We start from the raw sequence: 21,824 nt of genomic DNA, 5'->3' as shown, positions 1-21,824 counted from the left end.
AATCATTTATTAAGTGCCTACTATGTGGCTGGGACTGCACTGGGGATTGGGGATAAAAAGACAAAAAATAAAAGTTTCAGCCTCGAAGGAGTTGACATCTCTCGGGGGCCATGATATAAGCACATATAATTAATTACAAAAAATATATGAGGCAAATGCAAAGTATTAGGCGGCAGTGGGAGTGGGCTACTAATGGCTGGGAGAATCAAGAAAGTCTCTTGTAAGAGGTGACAGGTGAACCGAGCCTTGGAGGAAGCTAAGTATTTTTAGAGGCAGTCATTTTCTATTGTGAGTTATGGAAGAAATAATGATATAGAAGAAAGAACACTGACTCTTAACTCAGAGGATCTGGGTTAAAATCTTCTGATACTCCTTATGTGACCTTGGGCAAGTCACCTCATTGGTCCTCAGTTTCCCCTAGTATAAAATGAGGGTGTTGGGCTAGATGGCCTCTGGAGGCTGCTTAAACCTGCTGATCCTGTAAGAGGGGTATCTCACACTACTCAACCCGAATTAACATAAGGATCAAGATGGTCGATACCATAACTTAAGAAAATTTTTTTAAAAAGTGAAGCAATTGGGGTTAAGTGACTTGCCCAGGGTCACACAGCTGGTAAATGTCGAGTGTCTGAGGCAGGATTTGAACTCAGGTCCTTCTGAATCCAGGGCCAGTGCTCTATCCACTGCACCACCTAACTGCTCCTATACCATAACTTTATCAGGAATAATTCTCCTTTGATTGAATTATAGAATCAATTAAAAGTATAAACTAGATTCTGTGAAGGTAAAATGACTGGCCTAAGGTAACCCAAATAGAAAATGGAAGCACTAATATTTGGAATAAAATCTTTCTAATTCAAGTTCACAGTTCTTTCTCTAATGTCATACTACCTACATGATATGATTGTAAGTATTATTACTACTACTACTAATTGTATGTATTGTTTTCTGAGATCTTGGGAACAGTACTGAGCAAAAGTCTTCAAAAAGGTAGGGTGGCATAGTGGAGAGAGCGAGTTAGATTCAGTTAGGAAGAACTAGGTTAAAGTTAGAGAAACTGGTGGTGGTGTGGTGGATAGAGTGCAGGACCTGGAGTCAGGAAGACCTGAATTCAAATCTGACCTGAGACACTTCCCAGCTCTGTGATGCTGGGCAGGTCATATAACCTCTGTTTGCCTGTTTTCTTGACTGTGAAATGAAGATAACAACACTCTCAGGGTTGTTGTGAGGATGAAATGTGACAATATTTGTAAAGTACATGGCACGTACTAAGCAGTATAAAAATACTTATTACACAATTCACCCTTTTCCGGCCTCCCCCCGCTTGAAGTCATGCCTCTGCTGCATGCTTGTTGTGTGACTGAACAAACTACTTTTAGTGCTCTAGGTAGCTCTCTAAGACCATTAATTGCAGAGAAAACATATATATGGAACATTCAACCCATGTTATTTGATTAATTGTGAATCTTGGTTAGCACAATGCCATAGGATGCAACCTGGCATAAAGAAAAAAAATACTGTTCTAGTCTGGCTTTGACTCATTGTATGACTTTGGGTAAGTCATTTCGTTTCTCTGGGAACTTTAGTTTCCTCATATGTAAAAAGAAGGGTTTGACCTAGGTTATCTCTATGGTGCCTCCATCACTCACATTCTTTAACTCATTACCTTTCCCCCCCAAAATTTCCCCCTTCCAAAATTCTTCTTATTGTCAAAGGCACTGCCATCTTCCCAATCTGCCAGGCTTACAACCTAGATGTCATCTTCACTCTCCTGTCTCCATCTGACTTCCTTCAAGTTACTCTATCTCACTTTCCTTAAGAAGTCTTGATCCCCCTTGTGTCTCCCTTCCTTGATCATGTCAACTTTAGCCTTTATGTAGCTTGTTTGTGCATAGTTACTTGCATCTTGTCTCCCCCATTAGATTGCAATGTCTTTGAATGTCTTTGCCTTTCTTTGTATCTCCAGTACTTAGCACATAGTAGGTGGTTAATAAATGTTTATTGCCTCACTGAGCAACTAAATCAGAGCCTTAATCATTGAAATTTGGTGATGATAATGATTACAAAAGATTGAAAATGTTTCTGTTGCGGGCAAAAATCAAATTTGGGCAAAGACTCAATTAATATCTTGTATTTATGCTTCACGTCTCATAGTTAAATTCAAATTTATTTGTCATGTATTGTGTCTTGATCACAGGTGTGAAATAAGAAAATATTCTATTTCCTGGTGTGAAATGCCAAGCTTGAGAAATCCAAACAATTTCATTTACTAGTGGTCAATAACAGAAGTTCAACCTGTTAGTCAAACAATTGCCCTATTTATTTGAAGTATAAGCAGAAAGAGAATTCAAGAATTTGTTATTTGTTCTTCCAAACTAGATAAAAGCCAAGGGTCTTAGCCTTGACATGCTTGGAAACCAACAAAAAACAATTTATAAAACATATCTCTATTAAAAGCAGTTTGAACAAGTCCTTGCCCATTATTACCTCCCCGATATTTTTGTCTTCCAAAGAATGTAGATAAGAAGTCAGGGCACCTTATTCATGTTTTAAGAGAGAATGAAATAGACCCAGTATAGTAGAGTAGGAGAGAGCTGGTCTGTCTCTATCTCATATGGATTATATGTCTGTGGACAAGTCACTTAACCTCACTCAAAAGGAGCAGATCACATTTGAGTGTGAGCTCCTTTAGAATAAGTTGTATCCCCAGGGCTTACCATGGTGCTTTGCACATAAGTGCTTAATAAACACTTCATTCACTCATCCTTTTAAAGCACAACTTAGCCATGTCTTCTAAGCCTTGCCCATGTTTACCTGTAAATCTCCTGTAGACTGTCCTATAGACTAAAGCTTCTTAAACTTTTTCCACTTGTAACCCGGGGTATTAGGTATATAAAATAAGTATACATAACCTTTTATGTTGCCAAATTTTTCACGATGCCCACATTCAGTTATGGGACCCAATATGAGGTTGCAATCCACTGTTTAAGACTCTAGGCTATAGACAACACACTTGGGACCTTACTCAAGACCTCAAGATATAATGTGGATATCAATGGACCACTCAGTTCTCTGTTATATGCCTCTTCTCACTTCCAGATCTCAGTGGCCATCTAACACATATCTTACCTTAAAACAGACCCAAGTGGTCATCCAGTCTCCACTGAAGAATTCCTTGAACAGAAATGTGCTAGTTCCCAGAATGACCCAGTAAGGTTCATGAACTCCTTCCTCTCTGCCCCAGCTTCCCCTTCACTTTAAAGGCTCTTACATGGCTCTTTTATGTAAGATAATTTACCCCATTCTACACCTCCCTTTCACCCTCTTCCAGTGTATTCCTCTTTCTCACCCCTTAATTTTATTTCTTTTTTTTTTTAAAAGATAACTCTCCCATCATATTAACTCACAGATGTGTCCTCTATCTATGTGCACTCCTTCTAACTGCCCTAATAATAAGTATCACTTTCCCATTTAGGAATATAAACAGTTTAACCTTATTACATCCTTTATGATTTCTCTTTCCTGTTTACCTTTTTATGCCTCTTTTGAGGCTTGTATTTGAAAGTCAAATTTTCTATTCAGCTCTAGTCTTTTGGTTAGAAATGCTTGAAAGTCCTCTATTGCATGGAATATCCATTTTTCCCCCTGAAGGATTATACTCAGTTTTGCTGAGTAGGTGATTCTTGCTTGTAATCCTAGCTCTTTTGCCCTCTGGATTATCATATTTTAATCCCTTTGATCCTTTAATGTAGAAACTGCTGAATTTTGTATTATCCTGAGTGTAGCTACATGATATTTGAATTGTTTCTTTTTGGCTGCTTTCAATATTTTTTCTTTGATCTGGGAGCTCTGAAATTTGACTACAATATTCCTTGGAGTTATCATTTTGGGATCTTTTTCTGAGGAAATCAGTGAATTCCTTCCATTTCTATTTTGCCCTCTGGTTCTAGAATAAGGGCAGTTTTCTTTGATAATTTCTTGAAAGATTATTTCTTAGCTCTTTTTGTTTTTGGTCATGTCTTTTAAGTATTCCAATAATTAATAAATTATCTCTGCTGGATGTTTTCCATTTTAATAATTTTTTCCAATCAGATATTTAATATTTTCTCCTTTTTTCATTTTCTTTTCTTCATTTTGTTTCTTGATGTCTCATAAAGTCAGTAGCTTCCACTTGCCCAATTCTAATTTTTAATGAATTATTTTCTTCAGTGGATTTTTTTGTACCTCTTTTTCCATTTGTCCAGGTCTGCTTTTTAAGGCATTCTCTTCACTGGATGTTTGTGTCTCTTTTAATATTTGGACTATTTTTAAGAAAGTATTATTTTCTTCAGTAATTTTTTGTGCTTCTTTTACCAAGCTATTGATTCTTTCTTCATGATTTTCTTGCATTGCTCTCATTTCTCCTCCCAAATTTTTCTCTACCTCTCTTTCTTGATTTTAAAAATCCCCTTTGAGTTCTTCCATACCTGAGACCAATTCATATTTTGCTTTGAGGCTTTGGATGGAGCAGTTTTGACTTTGTTGTCTTCTGAGTTGTGTTTTGATCTTCCCTGTCACCGTAGTAAATTTCTATAGTCAGAGGATTTTTTGGTGTTTACTCATTTTTTTCCAGCCTATTTCTTGACATTCACAACTCTAGGCTAAAGTAGGGTTCTACTTCTAGAGTGGAGGGGGCACTGTCTCAACCTTCAGGATTTTTTGTGTGCAGCCATTTTCTAAGGTAATTCTGGTGACTTCTAAGTTTTTGATTCTTCCAAGTTGGTATGATCTAGGGAGAGGTGTGTTTACTATTCTTCTGTATTGTGTACTGGTCTGTGAGTGACCACAAGCACTTTTTTCTACCCTAGAACTCTGATCAGAGCCCCACTCACCTGTGGCCGCAAGCTCCAGTGTGCTGGTGCTCTTCCTCATGCTGGGACTGAGACAGTACTGTGACCCAGATCCAAGTATGGGTTGAGAAGTTTGGAAAGTGCCACGGCCACCACTAATTCAGGCACCCTGGTTTGTTCCTGGTTTGCTGGGTCCTGGTCTGCACTGGCACAACCTGAACTGGACTGCATTCCATTCTCACCCTGGTACAACAGACATATCCTACCAACCTTCTCAGTTATCTTAGGCTCAAAAATTGTTTCACACTGTCTTCTGCGGGTTCCACCACTCCAGAATTTGTTTGGAAGCATTAAAGTTTTTGGAGGAGTTTCAGGGAGAACTCAGGAGAGTGCCTGACTTTTCTCCACCATTTTGGCTCTACCTCCCAACATGGTGGATTCTTACTCATCCTTGTTCTTTATGATCTTGGCTTCCTTTTCTAGATGTTCACTAATTATCTTGTTAATAACATATTCTTTACATTTCTCAGGAATCTAAGTCAAACTCATTGGCCCATAGTTGATAGGTACTATTCTATTTCCTTTTTTGAAAATTGGGATATGCCCTCTTCAAGTCCTCTGGTACCTTTCTTAGTCTCCAAGGTTATTAAAATATCATTGTCAGTGCCTCAGAAATCACATCAACCAGGTTGTTCAGTACTTGAGGATATAGCTTATGTGGACTATGTGACAAACTCAACAAGGGCAGTTAAGTGCTCTCTTACTAGTGCCTTACTTTTCTTGAGTATCCACTCCTGTTCAACGGTCCCTCCCCATATCCCCCCCGCCATCTTTTCTAGCTCCAAAGGCCAATCTTCTTGTCAGAGAAAACAAAAGTAAAATATTATTTGAACAGCTTTGCCATCTATCTCTTGTCAGTTATCACTGTCTCATCCATCCAGAGCAATACTATCTGTTCTTTGAGTCTCCATTTACCTCCAATACAGTTGAAAAAAAAAATACCTTTCTTAATTATCCCTAGCTTTCTTTGTCAGATTCAGTTCATTCTGAGCTTTGGCAGTCCGGACACTATTCTTTTATTACTGAGTCAACCTTTTGTATTTATCCTGTTCCCTGTTCTTGCTACCATCTTCTGTACATATCTTTAAAAAAATCTAAGTTAGGTGTTGAATATCAGTACATTCGCATTGATTTCTTCAGATAATTCCTCTTTCTCATAATTGTTTCCCTTTGTGCCCTCACAATCTCATTCCTGAGAGTTTTCCATCCCTTTTGGATTGATTCCTCCTACTACAGAATCCCATTATCCTACATGAATGCTTTGTAACGTACTTTTCCAAAATGAGGACATATTCCAGAATATGCCTGGACCTACTCTCTTTCTCTATCATAACCTCTTGGAGGAAATTGTCACTTTCTGCTTAAGTTTCCCATAATTTTTACTCTGGGAATTAGCTCCTCCCTATTGACTAGAATGGGGTGGCTAGGTGGTACAGTAAATAGAGTGCTGGGCTTGGACTCGGCAATATTCATCTTCCTGAGCTCAAATCTGGCCTCATATACTTAGTAGTTGGGTGACCCTGGGCAAGTCACTTAACCCTGTTTGTCTCAGTTTCCTCATCTGTAAAATGATGAACTGGTGCAGAAAATGGAAAATGACTTTAGTATCTTTACCAAGAAACCTCAAATGGGGTCACAAACAATCAGACATGACTGAAAAGACTGACCGATAACAACAACATTGATTAGAATTAGGTATAGAACAAAATTTCTCCTTTTTTGTTTATCTTTTAAAGGATGGAATTTTAACGAAGTCAAATGAAGAGATTTTTATTTGCTTTGCTTTTGGCAAAGAAAGAGAGCTTCAGCAGATATCTGGGTATTTGATATTCCCCATTGCTATTCTATCATGCCTCTGTAATGTTTCTCAGACTGCTTACTATTTCCTTTTTCTACCTAGATGAGCTTAGTATACTCCTGGGGGTGTGGAGAAGCCACTTCTCTCTGTCCTTCTGTTGATATTCACCCATTTTTTCTCTACCTTATTTTCCTTCTCTGGTTCTTGAATTTCTCCACATGAACTTGCTTTTTCAGTCTACAATGCTACTTTATATATTCCACCCCCAACTCCTTCCCTTTTACCTAACATATTCCTATTGAATGAGATATATCTATTCAAAGTCAAATTTCATTCATGGGATGGGCCTCCCTCATTTTATCAAGTCTTTGTGATATGTATGAGGTCAGATTTGCTTCCTTTACATTAGAACAATCCAGTTCATCTCATATGTTGCCTATATTGTGGGTGTTTGTATTCAGATTTACTGTATTTACTTTTTATAGTATTTCTATATTCTTCTTTGCTTTTAGGCTGCCAGCTGTGATTTCTTGTCATTTGTTTCTAGCTCAAACATCTTGTTCCCCTTTACAATTTGCTACTTCTAATCTGCTGTGTGAAACCAGATTACTAGGCCAGTTAGAACTGTGTACAAAGTTAGAATAATTAGGCTATAAGTTCTGAAGTCCTCTGCTATGAAAAAAAGGGCTTGAGCTTTGGAGCATGGATACCTATTTTGGAAGCCTTTTATTCCCCCTCTTTTCTGTGATCTCAGGTATGCTTCAGATAGATGATTTTGCTGGTTAAAAAAATCTCTGAATAAGTGAAATGCAACTGTACACAGATAGAAATTAAATAAACAAATTTCCATTTACCAATAATGCTGTCAATAAATATGAATTTAATTAGCACCCTTCATTTTTTTTTCTGGGGGGTTCCCAAGTTTATTGGAAAGCATGCAAAAGTAAACATTAAACAGCTCCTCTTGGTGTTTTGAAGTTCATCCCAACCGTGGGCTGGGTAACTTGCAGGTTGGACAAACTGTCAAAGGCCAGGAGTTTCAACATTTCTTTGGTATCAGGGTCTACTTCAATGATCTTCTGATCCAAAGCAGAGACCTCAGAGACATAATTATCCCTCCTTTTTCTTTCTTCTTACTGTAATTTGATGGAGATACCTCTCACAGGGCCTCTCTGGATGCGCTTCATCAGATGAGTAACATATCTCACCTTCTTGCTGGGGATGATGGCAATCTCCTCGCATACTCGCTTGTTGGTGCGGAAGTTGTTGCCCAGGTGGGTGTAGTACTTTTCTTTCCTTTTTTTTTTTTTTTTTGCAGGGCAATGAGGGTTAAGTGACTTGCCAGGGTCACACAGCGAGTAAGTGTCATGTGTCTGAGGCCAGATTTGAACTCAGGTCCTCCTGAATCCAGAGCCTGTGCTTTATCTACTGAGCCACCTAGCTGCCCCCGGGGTGTGGTACTTTTCGATGATGACCTGCACTGCCTTCTTCATGGTCTTGGTCTGAACATGACCCATGTTGGCTGCTGGGGGTGAAGGGAGCAGAGAATGCTGGGAAAAGGCTTATCAGCATTCCTGCATTTTCAAAGTTAAATGGAGACCATCACTGATAAAATTTTAGTTTTAAAAAAAGTTTGAAAAGGGGAGTATCTCTAGAATCTATCATGCATGACTGATCTAGAGAGAGAGACTGGGCCTATGTTTTCATTGGTAAAGGCAACTCTTCAGTAAGGAAACTTCCTCTACCAATGTAGGCACTTTCTCTGGAATTTATAATCTTAGAGCACTGAGAAGTTGTCCAGGGTAATGCAGTCAGTATGTGTCAGTGGCAGAACTTGAAGCCAAGTCTTGTTGGTTCCAAGGACAATTCTCTATCTATTATGCCACACTGCCTCTAAACAAGGGCATTGTTGAAATTCCCAGTTATTGTAATACACTGGGCAAGGGATATGGCAGGGGAGAGAGCTTATAGGGGTGAGATAGAGTGTTTACATTCAACCAGTTTGTGTCTTCTTGGATGTGAAGAAGGGAACTGAGCCAAAAGCTTTGGTTAAATTAGAAATCCCTTGAACTTTTTACTAACTCATTCAATGTGTCATTAGCTTCTTCCAAATAGTTCCTATTGTATCCCAATTTTAGAAAAAAAATCTTGTAACTTCAAATAATAATTCTGAATCTCAAAATAAAAGGGAAGACATCATTACCAGATTAATACATCGTGGAAAAAGTCACATTTCTGATAGATACTTAACAGTGCATTGGTGATTAAATTAATGGAATGTGGAGCACACAAAGATAGCTTTTTAAGACATGTTAAATATTAACAGTTTGAGATAACAGGAACCTATATGTATTCTCTTTAGTTCTCTCTTTGACAATGATACATGCTCTTAGGCAGAATAAAGGAAAATTCTTTATGTATTAAATTCTTATCGAATCAAGTTGACGATGTCTGTCCCCAGTATCAGAACTGTTTGCCATCAGAATAATCATAAGTGACCGGAACCAAATGGTTTCAGACAGCTGTGCCTAACTACTGGGTTAGAAGTTTTATGTATCAAGCATCTGTACACCAGCTCAATCCAAACCTTTAAAAAAACATAGCAAAATGCCAGGCATCCTTCTTTCCCATTCTGCCAAAAGCTGTGTTTTCCATTTGCCTATAATGCTGTCAAGGGGATGTCACTGATGAGGGCAAGCCATATTCCATCCTTCTTGGAAAATAGCCCCGTCACCTTTCACTTTAATTGCTTAAGAAAAAAAGAAAGCAAAATAGCCAATTGATTGAAAACCTTGGTATGATGTCAGTATGAATTAATGTTTCCCACAGGCATGCTAATAGGCTCCATGACATAAAAATGGACTATAATACTGCACCAAAGGGACTTCAAAGTTATTCCAAAGATAACAGAGCACTCCATTTGAAGCTGCAGGAAACTTCCACTGTGTTTTTGGATGTTTTATAAAGTTATTGCTCTTTTCATTCAGGGGGTGAGGCAGGCAGTAAGGTGGGAAGGGAACTGGTGTGCAGGGAAGATGGAAAGGAAACAGAATATTTCAGTTTGGGAGAATCAGGGTCGGAAAAAGACGTCATTCCAAATTCTAAAAGAGATTAGTCAATTTCAAAAAACAAAACAAAACAACAACACATGGGAGAAGTGTTCAATTTGCCTTATGGCATCCTTTTTTTCCGACACAATGAGAATGTATTCTTCCTAAATCAAGAAAAGAAATCAGAGTTTAAAAAGGTCAATATGCTGAATTATAAAGCAAAAAAACTGAAACAGGATTTTTCATTGATATGAGCAATGTCAAATATGTTGCTTGTAGATAAACATTATGGAAACGGTAATCCAGATGCTCCCCTTCCTCCCTCATCCTCTGGTATATTATTCCCCTCTGGTAATGGTCTTTTTGAGCAGCTCTTTCTACACTTATGTTGTATGGCAGCTTCCAGCAGGGACTCTCCAAGGCACAGCTGTTTCTGTAGACAGGGAATCCCCACCAGCACCTGCCTCTGTGGTCAGAATGGACATCTCCTGACAAGAAGTCACTCCATGAGCAATCTCACCAGAGTTCATGCCCAATCACGGAGCTTGCCCACAGCTGTTGTCACAGCAGCTGGTTCAGTTCCCTGGGTATGCTGCCTAAAGGGAATGTTCGCCTGGAGATGCTGGCAGCTAGGAACAACCTCTAACCCCATTCTGACTGGCATGGCTAGTTTCCTGATGCATATAAAATACCATGGAGGGAATGTTGGAAGATAGGCAGAGTCCTCAAGAAGGTCTGCAACTCTCCTGGGAACTGAGAGACAGGGTGGGGTAGTAGGATGCACCTAAATGTGGAGTTAGAGAGCCAAGGTTCAAATACCAGCTCTGCTCCTTGCTACTTTTCCAGTTTTCTTACATGTTCTTACTCTTTTCCTTTCCATGATTGTCCTCCCTGATGATCCAGCAACACTGCTGCTTGCTTTTCCTCTGACCTGATACTCTATTTCCTTACTCCATGCATTTTTCACAGCTTGTTCCCCCATGCCTAAAAGACTCCCTTTTCTTACTGGCTTCCCTGGATTTCTTTCAGTACTCTACTTAAATCCCACTTTCTGCAGGAGGGCTTTCCTGTTCTTCCCATTGTCAACTTCCCAGCTACTAGTGCCTTCTTTCTGAGATTATCTTCCATCCACTCTTTTGTTTTTGTTTTTGTGAGGCAATGAGGGTTAAGTGACTTGCCTGGGGTCACAAAGCTAGTAAGTGTCAAGTGTATGAGGCCGAATTTGAACTCAGGTTTTCCTGAATCTAGGGCAGGTGCTTTATCCATTGTGCCACCTAGCTGCCCCCCATCCACTCTTTATATAATCTTGTATGTATGTATGTATGTATGTAGGTATGTATACACTACATATAAGAAAGAAAACATTATATATATTATACATTATATATAATTATGTAACATATACATGCATATTTAACTATATATTAAAAACTATGTGTGTATGTATATATATATATACATATATATATATATATATATATATATATATATATATATAGTTAAGCAATGTCCATTGGAGTCTCAGTTGGCTCAGTACATAAATAGTATTTAGGGGGAAAAGTCAAATGAAGAAAAATGGCTGTGGTTGAGGGAAGAAATCATAGATTTAGAGTTTCAAGTGTCCTTAGATCATTTAGTCCAACTCCCTCATTCCAAAAGATGTTGACACTGAGGTCTAGGAACAAAGAGTGGCTACTTAATGTTGCCGCACAATAATGTAGCAGATAATATTAGAAACTAAAGGTCCTCAAGAATCCTTTCCACTACACCATATCATCCTTAGTTTTTGTTAAAAGTATGCCTGTAGTATTAATTTTTTTTTTTTTGCGAGGCAATTGGGGTTAAGTGACTTGCCCAGGGTCACACAGCTAGTAAGTGTTAAGTGTCTGAGGCTGGATTTGAACTCAGGTCCTCCTGAATCCAGGGCCGGTGCTTTATTCACTGCACCACCTAGCTGTCCCTAGTATTAATTTTCAGCAATCAGTTCATAAGTGGATCATTTATTTTATTTTAAAATATATTTTAATTGATATTATTTGTTTTCACATCATCTACATTTTCCACTCCCAGAGAAACATAGCTTATCATACAGAACAAAAAAGATGAGGAAAACCAATATATCAGAAAAATCTGACCTACCTCTGCAAAGAACTGAAGGGTAGGGGATTGTCTCATATGGCATCTTTGGGGTCAAGCTTGATCATTATAGTTTTGTAAGCATTTAGCTTTGTTTTTATTGTTCTTTTATTTACATTGTTATTCTGCTTGTTTTAATTTGTATCAGTTCATAAAGGTCTTTCCATACTTCTCTTTATCCATCATATTCATCATTTTCTTAAAGCAGAGTGATAGTCCAAAATATTAATGTATCACAATTTGCTTACCACATCCCCATCAATCAACATCTTTGTTATTTCCAGTTTTTTGCTACCACAAAAACACTGTTATAAATACTTTGGTGTGCATAAGGTTCCCCTCATCTCTTTTTTGGCTTTGATCTCCTTGGGCTATATGCCTTAAAGTGGAACTGTTAGCTCAAAAAGAATGGACATTTCAATCACTCTATACACATAATTCCAAGTTACTTTTCACAATGGTTGGACCAATGCATAGTTCTACAATAATGCAGCAATGTAAAATACCTAAAGCATTAACTATTGCCATCTTTTGTCATTTTTGCTAATTTTCTGTGTATTATGTGAAATCTCATTGTTCTTTTGATTTGCATTTTTCTTATTGGTGATTGGTACATGCTTTCATATGGTTTGTGATTCTTCTTTTGTAAATTATTTGCTCATATTCTTTGACCACTTATCTCTTGAGGGATGGCTTTTTCTTTTTTGAATAATATTTTATTTTCCCCTAATTACATGTAAAAGAGGTTTTTTTTTATCATTTTTTGTTTTTTAAAAAAGTTTTGAGTTCCAAATTCTATCCCTCCTTCCTTCTCCTCACCCATCTCTGAGATGGTAATCAATAAGATATGGGTTATGCATGCAAAATCATGTAAAACATTTCCATATTAGTCATTTTGTGCTAGAAGACTCAAACAAGAAAGAAAGAAGGAAAGAAAAAAGAAAAAAAGGAAAGAATGAAAATAGTATGAAAGAATAATTAGTATGTTTCAGTTTGTATTGATACAATGCCAATTCTTTCTCTGGAGGAAGATAGCCTTTTCATCATGAGTCCTTTGGGATTGTTTTGGATCATTGTATTGCTGAGAATAGCTAAGTCATTTACAATTCATTATAGAATATTACTGTTACTGTGTACATTGTTCTCCTGGTTCTGTTCACTTCACTCTGCATCAGTTCATGTAAGTTTTTCCAGCTTTTTATGAAATGATCCTGCTTACAATGTTTTATAACACAATAATATTCCATTCCAATAATGTGCCACAACTTGTCCAGCAATTCCACAATTTATGGGTATCTCCTTGACTTTCAATTCTTAGGCAGCACAAAAAGTTGCTATAAATATTTTTGTATAAGTAGGTTCTTTCTCCCTTTTTCAATCTCTGGTAATTCTGTATCAGAGGATATGTACAGTTTTATAGCCCTTGAGTCATCATTCCTAATTTCTCTCCAGAATGGTTGGATCATTTCACAGCTCCACTGACAGAGCATTAGTGTCCTAGTTTTCCCACATTCCCTCCAATATTTATCATTTTCCTTTTTTGTCGTATTAGCCAATTTGATAAGTATAAGGTGGTACCTCAGAGGTGTTTTAATTTGCATTTCTGTATTCAGTAGTGATTTAGAACATGTTTTCCTATAACTATAGATAGCTTTTATTTCTTTGCCTGAAAACTGCCTGTTCATAGATGAAAGGCAATAATCAGTCAGTCAAAAATATTTATTAAATGCCAGGCATTGTGCTAAGTGCTGGATATAACTATGGGGAAAAAGAAAATTGTCTTTAATCCCTGCTTTTCAGACTACTTAAAGAAATAAAAAATATATAATCTCTACATCTGTAATCTATTTATACTTCTCTGAACTTCTGCTCCATGCCACTAGAATCTTTTAGGTCTTCTCATAACAGCTAACCTTTCTATAGCATGATGCATTTTATCTCAATTATTCTCATAATAACCCACAGAATTAGGGACTATTATAATTCCCATTTCACAGATGATGAAACTAAGGCACAGAGAAGTGAAGTGACTCACTCAGAGTCATGTAGCTAGTAAATTTCTGAGGCAGGATTTTAACTTTGATTCTCCTGACACCAGGTCCAGTGCTCTATCCCTTCTACCAAGCTTTGTCTTGATGTTTGTACCTTTATGTCCCATATCCATTTCAAACTCAATATATTCAACATTGATCTCATTATTTTCCATCCCAAACTCATGCTGGACCATCCGTTCAATGTCTTCTTTGCTCAGACGACCTTTGTCATTGGTGATGGTGATCTTGTTCTCCTTGCCTGTGCTCTTATCCACAGCAGAAACATTGAGGATGCCATTTGCATCGATGTCAAATGTTACTTCAATCTGAAGGACACCCCTGGGTGCTGGGGGGATTCCTGTGAGCTCAAACTTGCCAAGTAGGTTGTTATCCTTGGTCATCGCTCTCTCACCTTCATACACCTGAATAAGCACACTGGGCTGGTTGTCAGAAGAGGTAGTAAAGGTCTGTGTCTGCTTGGTGGGGATGGTGGTATTATGTTGGATCAGAACTGTCACAACTCCACCAGCCATCTCAATTCCAAGGGAAAGAGGAGTGACATCCAACAGCAGCAAGTCCTGCACATTCTCAGACTTATCTCCAGACAAAATGGCAGCCTGGACAGCTGCACCATAGGCAACAGCCTCATCAGGGTTGATACTCTTGTTCAGCTCCTTGCCATTGAAGAAGTCTTGCAGAAGCTTCTGGATTTGGGGGATTCGAGTGGAACCACCCACCAGGATGATGTCATGAATCTGTGACTTATCTAGTTTGGCATCTCTTAGGGCCTTTTCCACAGGGTCCAGTGTGCATCGGAAGAGATCGGCATTCAGCTCTTCGAAACGGGCTCGGGTGATTGAGGTATTGAAGTCGATGCCTTCATAGAGGGAACCACTCTCAATACTGGCCTGGGTACTGGAAGAGAGGGTGTGCTTTGCACGTTCACAAGCAGTGCGCAGATGTCGAACAGCCCTCTTGTTCTCATTGATGTCCTTTTTGTGCTTGCGCTTGAACTCAGCAATGAAATGGTTGACCATGCGGTTGTCAAAGTCTTCCCCACCCAAGTGGGTGTCCCCAGCTGTGGACTTGACCTCAAAGATACCATCTTCAATGGTAAGAATGGAGACATCAAAAGCACCACCTCCAAGGTCAAAGATCAACACATTTCTCTCGGCACCAACCTTTCTGTCCAAGCCATAAGCAATAGCAGCAGCAGTTGGCTCATTGATGATTCAGAGCACATTTAGACCAGCGATGGTTCCAGTATCTTTGGTGGCCTGACGTTGGGAATCGTTGAAATAGGCTGGTACTATGACCACAGCATTTGTGACAGTCTTCCTAAGGTAAGCTTCTGCAATTTCTTTCATCTTAGTCAAGACCATAGAAGATACTTCTTCAGGATAGAAACTTTTGGTCTCCCCTTTGTATTCCACTTGGACCTTAGGCCTGCCTGCATCATTCACCACCGTGAAGGGTGAATGCTTCATGTCTGACTGTACAACTGCATCATCAAATCTTCGACCAATCAGACGTTTGGCATCAAAAACTGTGTCGGTGGGGTTCATAGCAATTTGATTCTTTGCTGCATCACCTATTAAACACTCTGTGTCGGTGAAGGCCACATAGCTTGGGGTGGTCCTGTTTCCTTGGTCATTAGCAATGATCTCCACTTTCCCATATTGGAAAACTCCCACACAGGAGTAAGTGGTGGCGAGATCAATGCCAACTGCGGGTCCCTTTGACATGGTTGCTGGGGAGTTGGGGGTCGTAGCTGACCGCTGTAGAGAAAGAAGGGCTGCTGCTGCACTGAGTAGATCCTTTCTTTCTCTTTCTTTCCTTCCTTCCTTCTTTCAATCCATCTTCCACACAAGTGTCAAAGTAATCTCAAATTTTGACGATATCATTTTCCTGTTTTAAAAAAATGTTTCAATCATCAATAGGATAGAATACAAACTCCTTTATTTCTCATTTAAAGTCCTTTACAGTCTGGCTCCAGACTATTTTCCAAGTTTATTTCATCTTAATCTTTGTCTCCCCTCCCCACCAACATATATACTCTATATTCAAGGCAAACTGTGTACTTATTTCCCATCCGTGATATTCCTCCCCCCACCTCCACATTTTTGTCCAGTCTGTCCCATACACCTGAACATTCTCCCTCCTCACTGCTGCCTCTCAGAATTCTTTGTACCCTTTGAGGCTCAACTCAGGTGCCAGCTCCTACAGAGACTTTTCCTGATCCCCTCCCTAACCCATGTTAGTACTCTTTCCCCCAAATTGCTTTATATTTACTTTGTATATGCTTTAGATTTTCTTCTCCATGAACATGTGTCTGATTGCAAGCTCATTGAAGGCAGGCACATTTCATCTTTTGTCTTTGTATGTCAGAGACCTGGTATGATGCCTTGGATATAGTAGGCACCTAATAAATGCTTGGTGGCTTGAATGTTAATTGCTCTCTGTTGTGCAAAACAACTTGAATCTCTGGTCATTTGAATGGCAGAGAAAATACTATTGGCAATGTATCTTTATGAATGATTTCTTATTATAATTGGGAACATGAACTTTAGTTATACTTTTCACTAATGGAGAACAGAACTTTAATTAGTGTTTTCTTCCTACAATGTTTGCATAATTACCAGCCTGTAGTCAGTGTTGACAAGGAAAAACAAAAGCATATAATTTATACTGCCATTGGAGACACTAACAGAAATATCCTCCTTTCCCCTAAAAGGACAAGACTTGTTATATAGTCTAATGCTGCATGGAAAGTAAGATTATTTTAACTGTCAGAGGTAGAAAGATTACCAGATCTGGGTTCAAACTTTACCTCTGATACTGACCATTTGTGTGACCTTGGGTAAGTCACTTATCCTCTCTGTGGGTTGTACTAGATGGACTCTGGTGTCCCTTAAAGCTTTAGATCTATGATCCTAATTCCCTTTAAAGCTGAAATCATTGCTAGATGGCTACTTACTTATCTACAAATATCCAAGTTACAGGAAAAGGGAGAGAAAGAATTGAAAGGGACTTTACAGATTAACCCAACCCAATTTCCTGCCGACTGCTGCAGTAACCTCTGTTATTTGTTGTGGTTTGGCCATTTTTCAGTCGTGTCTGACTTTTCATGATCCCATTTGGGTTTTTCTTGGCAAAGATATTAGATTGATTTTCTATTTCCTTTTCTAGCTCATTTTATAGATGAGGATACTGAGGAAAACAGGGTTGTGATTTGCCCAGGTTCAAACAGCTAGGAAGTGTCTGAGGTCAGATTTGAACTCAGGAAGATGAATCTTCCTGACTCCAGGTCTGGCACTCTATCCACTGTGCTACCACCTAGCTGCCCTCTATTGTAATAATTCACTATTTCACCCATTCAATAAGCATTTACAAAATGTTCTGTTCTATGAAGAGAGTATTATGATAGACAGGTCCAAATTTCAGATAAGACCCTGACTCTCCCTTCATATAGCTTACATCCTAGCAGGGACTCACACACACACACACATGTGCACATACACACTCAAATACAGAAATACATTAATTAGTGTATTGAGAGAGTTGGAAAACAAAGTGCTATGTGAAGTTTGAGAGAAAAATACATTCCAGATAGGATACATCAAGGAAGGTAGCATTTGAGTGGCTCTTGAAAGGCTTTCTGCACCTTCTATATTTATGTTTGAATAAAGCAGTTCAATCCTGTAAGTCTGCTTCATACCTGGCTCCCACGATTCTGGATTGGCAACTGAAGAAATGACTTGTTCCAAAACACTTCGGCTTTCTGGGCTTCAGTTTCCCATGAGGAGGTTAGACTAGATAATCACAAAGGTCTCTTCTTGCTCCAAATCACAAAATTACAAATTATAGAAGCTCTGAGTTGGAAAGGACCTATTTCACAGACCACCCAATCAAACCCATACCTGAATAAGAATTCCCTCTACTCCATAGTCATCTACTCTTTCCTTGAAGACTTATAATGAAGGTAAATCCACTGCCTGCCATGATAGCCCATTCATTTCATTTTTGGATAGCTTGAATGAAAATTCATCTGAAAAAGATCTGGGGGTTTTAGTGGACTGCATGCTCAACAAAAGTTCATATTGCAAAATGGCACTTAAAAAAAGAGAATGTTGGGGGCAGCTAGGTGGCACAGTAGATAGATAGATAAAGCAGCAGCCCTGAATTCAGGATGACCTGGGTTCAAATCTGGTCTCAGACACTTGACCCTTACTAGCTGTGTGGCCCTGGGCAAGTCACTTAACCCTCATTGTCCCATGGCAAAAAAAAGAGGGAGAGAGAGAGAAAGAGAGAGAGAGAGAGAGATACAGAGAGAGAGAGAGAGAGAGAGAGAGAGAGAGAGAGAGAGAGAGAGAGAGAGAGAGAGAATGTCATTTGAGGTTACATTAAGAAAGGCACAGCTTCTAGGACAAGGAAAGTAGCATGGTGGATATACTCCTTGGCCTGGAGTCAGGAAGACCTGAGTTCAAACTCATACTACTTTCTTCAACTGTAAAATGAGAAGAAGAATACTTCAAAAGGTGGATATGAAGATCCAATGAGAATATTTGTGAAGTACTTCCCACAGTTCCTGGTGCATAGTAGTTTCTAAATAAATGCTTGTTCTTCCCCCCTTCCCATTTCCTACCATACTTTGCTTTTCTCAGACTACACCTGGTGTATTATGTTTTGTTATGTGCACCACGTGTATAAGGCAACTGATAAGTTGATGAGTGTCCCGAGGAGGGATGATACAGGCCCTTGGGATCATACCATAAGAGGATCAGTTGAAAGAATTGGGGATGTTTTGCCTGGAGAAGAGATTTAAAGATGACATGAACAGCTGTCTTCAAGTATCAGAAAGACCATCCTATGGGAGAGGGATTACAATTGTTCTGCTTGGCCTCAGAAACCAGACTGGAAGTAAAGGAGAAAAGCTACAAAGAGGCCAGTCTGGATGCTCAAAGGAATACCTTTCCTGACATTTGGATTTATCTCATGATCGCTCCACTCTAGACGTTCTGTGGTTTCTTAATGTCCATCTGAGAATGTGCCACCCAGAAGTGAATATAACACTCCAGATGTTGATTTGACCAACAGAGTACAGCAGGATCTTATTTCCCTTGATCTGGACACCAGACTTGTGTAAATGCAGCCTAAGATTACGTTAACGTCTTTAACATTTCAAACAGATTCAGATTCATGCTAAAATCTCTAATTTTTTTTTTTACATGAACAATTGTTGTCAGGTCTACCTCCTCTGAATATGTGTGCAATTGCCTTTTTGAAGGAGGGTGGTGAAAGAGAAGGAGAAAACAAAGAGATTCTTGTAGTTTGAGGTGGTCCAGTAGAGTATGGCCAATTAGAGTCACAGGTACTATTCAGTAGTTTACCTTCTTTTGCATCTACACAAGAATGCTGGTCAAATTATGCTTCTGTTCATGTATTTAAACTACAGGTTTTTATTTTGTCTCAGACCATACCAATATTTTTAGATGAATAGTCCTGACCTACTTGGTCTTTGTTTCACATAACTTTGAAAAGTATATGTAAATTGTTTTCTTTGGGGCATTTAGTTTCTTCGAAAGCCTTAAAATGGATGGAAATGTACACATGAAAGAACAGTTAAATTCACACAGAATGTTTGAACTTTCCTATAAATCACTCACGCCAAGAGGTGCGAATCTCTATGTGGTCTAAGCTAAATTTTGCACAAGGTCAACTGATGGATTAAATCAGAAAGTTTTCCTACTTAACTAAACAAGATAGAGATGTCCATGAACCACATGGGAAAAAACCTGGTGAAAGGCTGTAACAAACCCAGCAATTGCCTCCTTGGGGATCACATTGTTTTTGCATGAACTTTCAAAGAAGTTGTACTATTTCAGGTAATTATCTTTTTAAAAAACAAAAATTGAACTCATTGTTTTTCCCAAATGTGAAATTTGAGATTTTTACATTCCAAATGTGGTCCAGTTAACACTGACTAAACCTCTCTAGGGGCCATGCTATAATCCTACAGTAAATATACTATGTTGGTGGTAGAGAATTAAAGAACAGTGCCAACTGTAACTTCTGACTAAACCAATCAATCACTGTTTACCTAGGCAATAGTGGAGTGACTGATACTCAGGTGTACTGAGCCATTATATTACTTTTTAGATGGTTAATGACATCAATTTAGCAAGTGGGAAAATAACTCAGCCCTATCAGTTATTTTATCAAATTGCCTGAAATAGTTTATCTGGTTATCCCATGTAGGTGTAGCCTGACATAGCTTCCAAGGAGGATGTTGTTTCAAGCTAGCAGCAGGGCCTAGGAGGCTTTGGGGTAAAACACACAGTGACTGGAAGCATATCTGTGCATTTTGACATGAAATGAATTACATGGAAATTATATGCAAATCAATATGTAAATGTGGCATATGTTGTTTTTGAGTTAACAGCTTGGGCACTTTCAATAATTACAGTGTTTTTCAGGGTGAATGAGGAGTATCAATACACTGTATTTAGGACCCACTTCAGATTAATGGCATTTAGTATCCTTTGTTTTTTCTTCTAAATACTTTGTTTTAATAAAGAAGCCTGAAAATTCTCTTATCTATAAAGACAATTGTATGCTATGTATGTTCTTTTAGTAATCATGATGAAGTGTGACATTAATGAGCATATTAGTGTCACGAACCTTTGAAAACATTGCCTACACTTCTGAGAGAGAATAGGTCACCTAGCTTGTTCTGTAGGTCCTCATAGAACAAATGGAAAAGATTAAATGTAAATATCCTACTCATTTTGCTTTATTAATAAAAAGTCACTTCTGCACTGAGATGCTCTGATAAGTTACCATTGTGCTGGTGCTTGATCGATGCTTGTTGATTGAGTGATCATATACATATACACACATATGCATATACAATACACATACATGTATATATGTATGCATATGTATGTGGAGAGGATATACATAATATGTAATATAAGCATATATATTTATGTATATGGATTTCTTTTCCTTCTCTCCTCTTTATAAAATCTCCTCTAATTGTGAAGTGGGGGTGGGGAGTACTGTCAACTTCTTATAGACAAAAGAATTACTATCCTAATCATGAAACTGGGAATTAGGGAACAATGGTTCTGTACCCATTTCCTGAGGACATAGAAGTGATTGGAGACCTAAAGAGAGGGAAGAGACCCATCATATGGTGATGCCTACATTGGACTAATATATTGGATCGTTTTTCTTTAGAAACTGAGAGTACCTTGAAGCCAGCAATATAGATTAGGAAGGATGTGTGGATACAATCTACTTCCAGTTCTTTCACTTCTTCCTTATTTCTTTCTCTCCCTCCCTCTTTTTTTCCTTCCTTCCTTCCTTCCTTCCTTCCTTCCTTCCTTCCTTCCTTCCTTCCTTCCTTCCTTCCTTCCTTCCTTCCTTCCTTCCTTCCTTCCTTCCTTCCTTCCTTCCTCCCTCCACCTCTTTCTTTCTTTCTTTCTTTCTTTCTTTCTTTCTTTCTTTCTTTCTTTCTTTCTTTCTTTCTTTCTTTCTTTCTTTCTTTCTTTCTTCTTTCTTTCTTCTTTCTTCAGTTCCTTTCTTCTTTTCCATTCCTGTAGCTAGCTACTACATGAGTTCAGGCCCTCATAACCTCATATGGCAGATCACTGGTAAAGAAAGTCTCCTATGTCGTCTTCCCCACCAGTCACTCATCCAATCCATGCTTCTTGGTTAATACTCCTGAGCACTGCTTTTCATTATGTCACTCCTCTGAAAAAAGCTTCCAACTGTTCCCATCTGCCTATAGAATCAAATTGAAATGCTCCACCACCACCTGGGCCCATAATACCCTTTACAATCTTATCTCCCACTTATCCTTGGCAAGCACCCTAAACTACAGCTAGTCTGGTCTTGTCCCTGTGCTCTGGAA

General features: G+C 38.6%; 1 pseudogene; it reads right to left on the bottom strand.

The window, feature by feature from the left end:
* Positions 1-13,717: 13,717 nt before the first annotated feature.
* Positions 13,718-15,651, bottom strand: LOC122743666 (annotated as a pseudogene).
* Between the last annotated feature and the right edge of the window lie 6,173 nt (positions 15,652-21,824).

This window comes from Dromiciops gliroides, chromosome 2, assembly GCF_019393635.1.
Source record: "Dromiciops gliroides isolate mDroGli1 chromosome 2, mDroGli1.pri, whole genome shotgun sequence".
Lineage (NCBI taxonomy): Eukaryota > Metazoa > Chordata > Mammalia > Microbiotheria > Microbiotheriidae > Dromiciops > Dromiciops gliroides.
The sequence above is the reverse complement of the archived record's forward strand: the minus strand, read 5'-3'. Positions and strand labels throughout refer to the sequence as shown.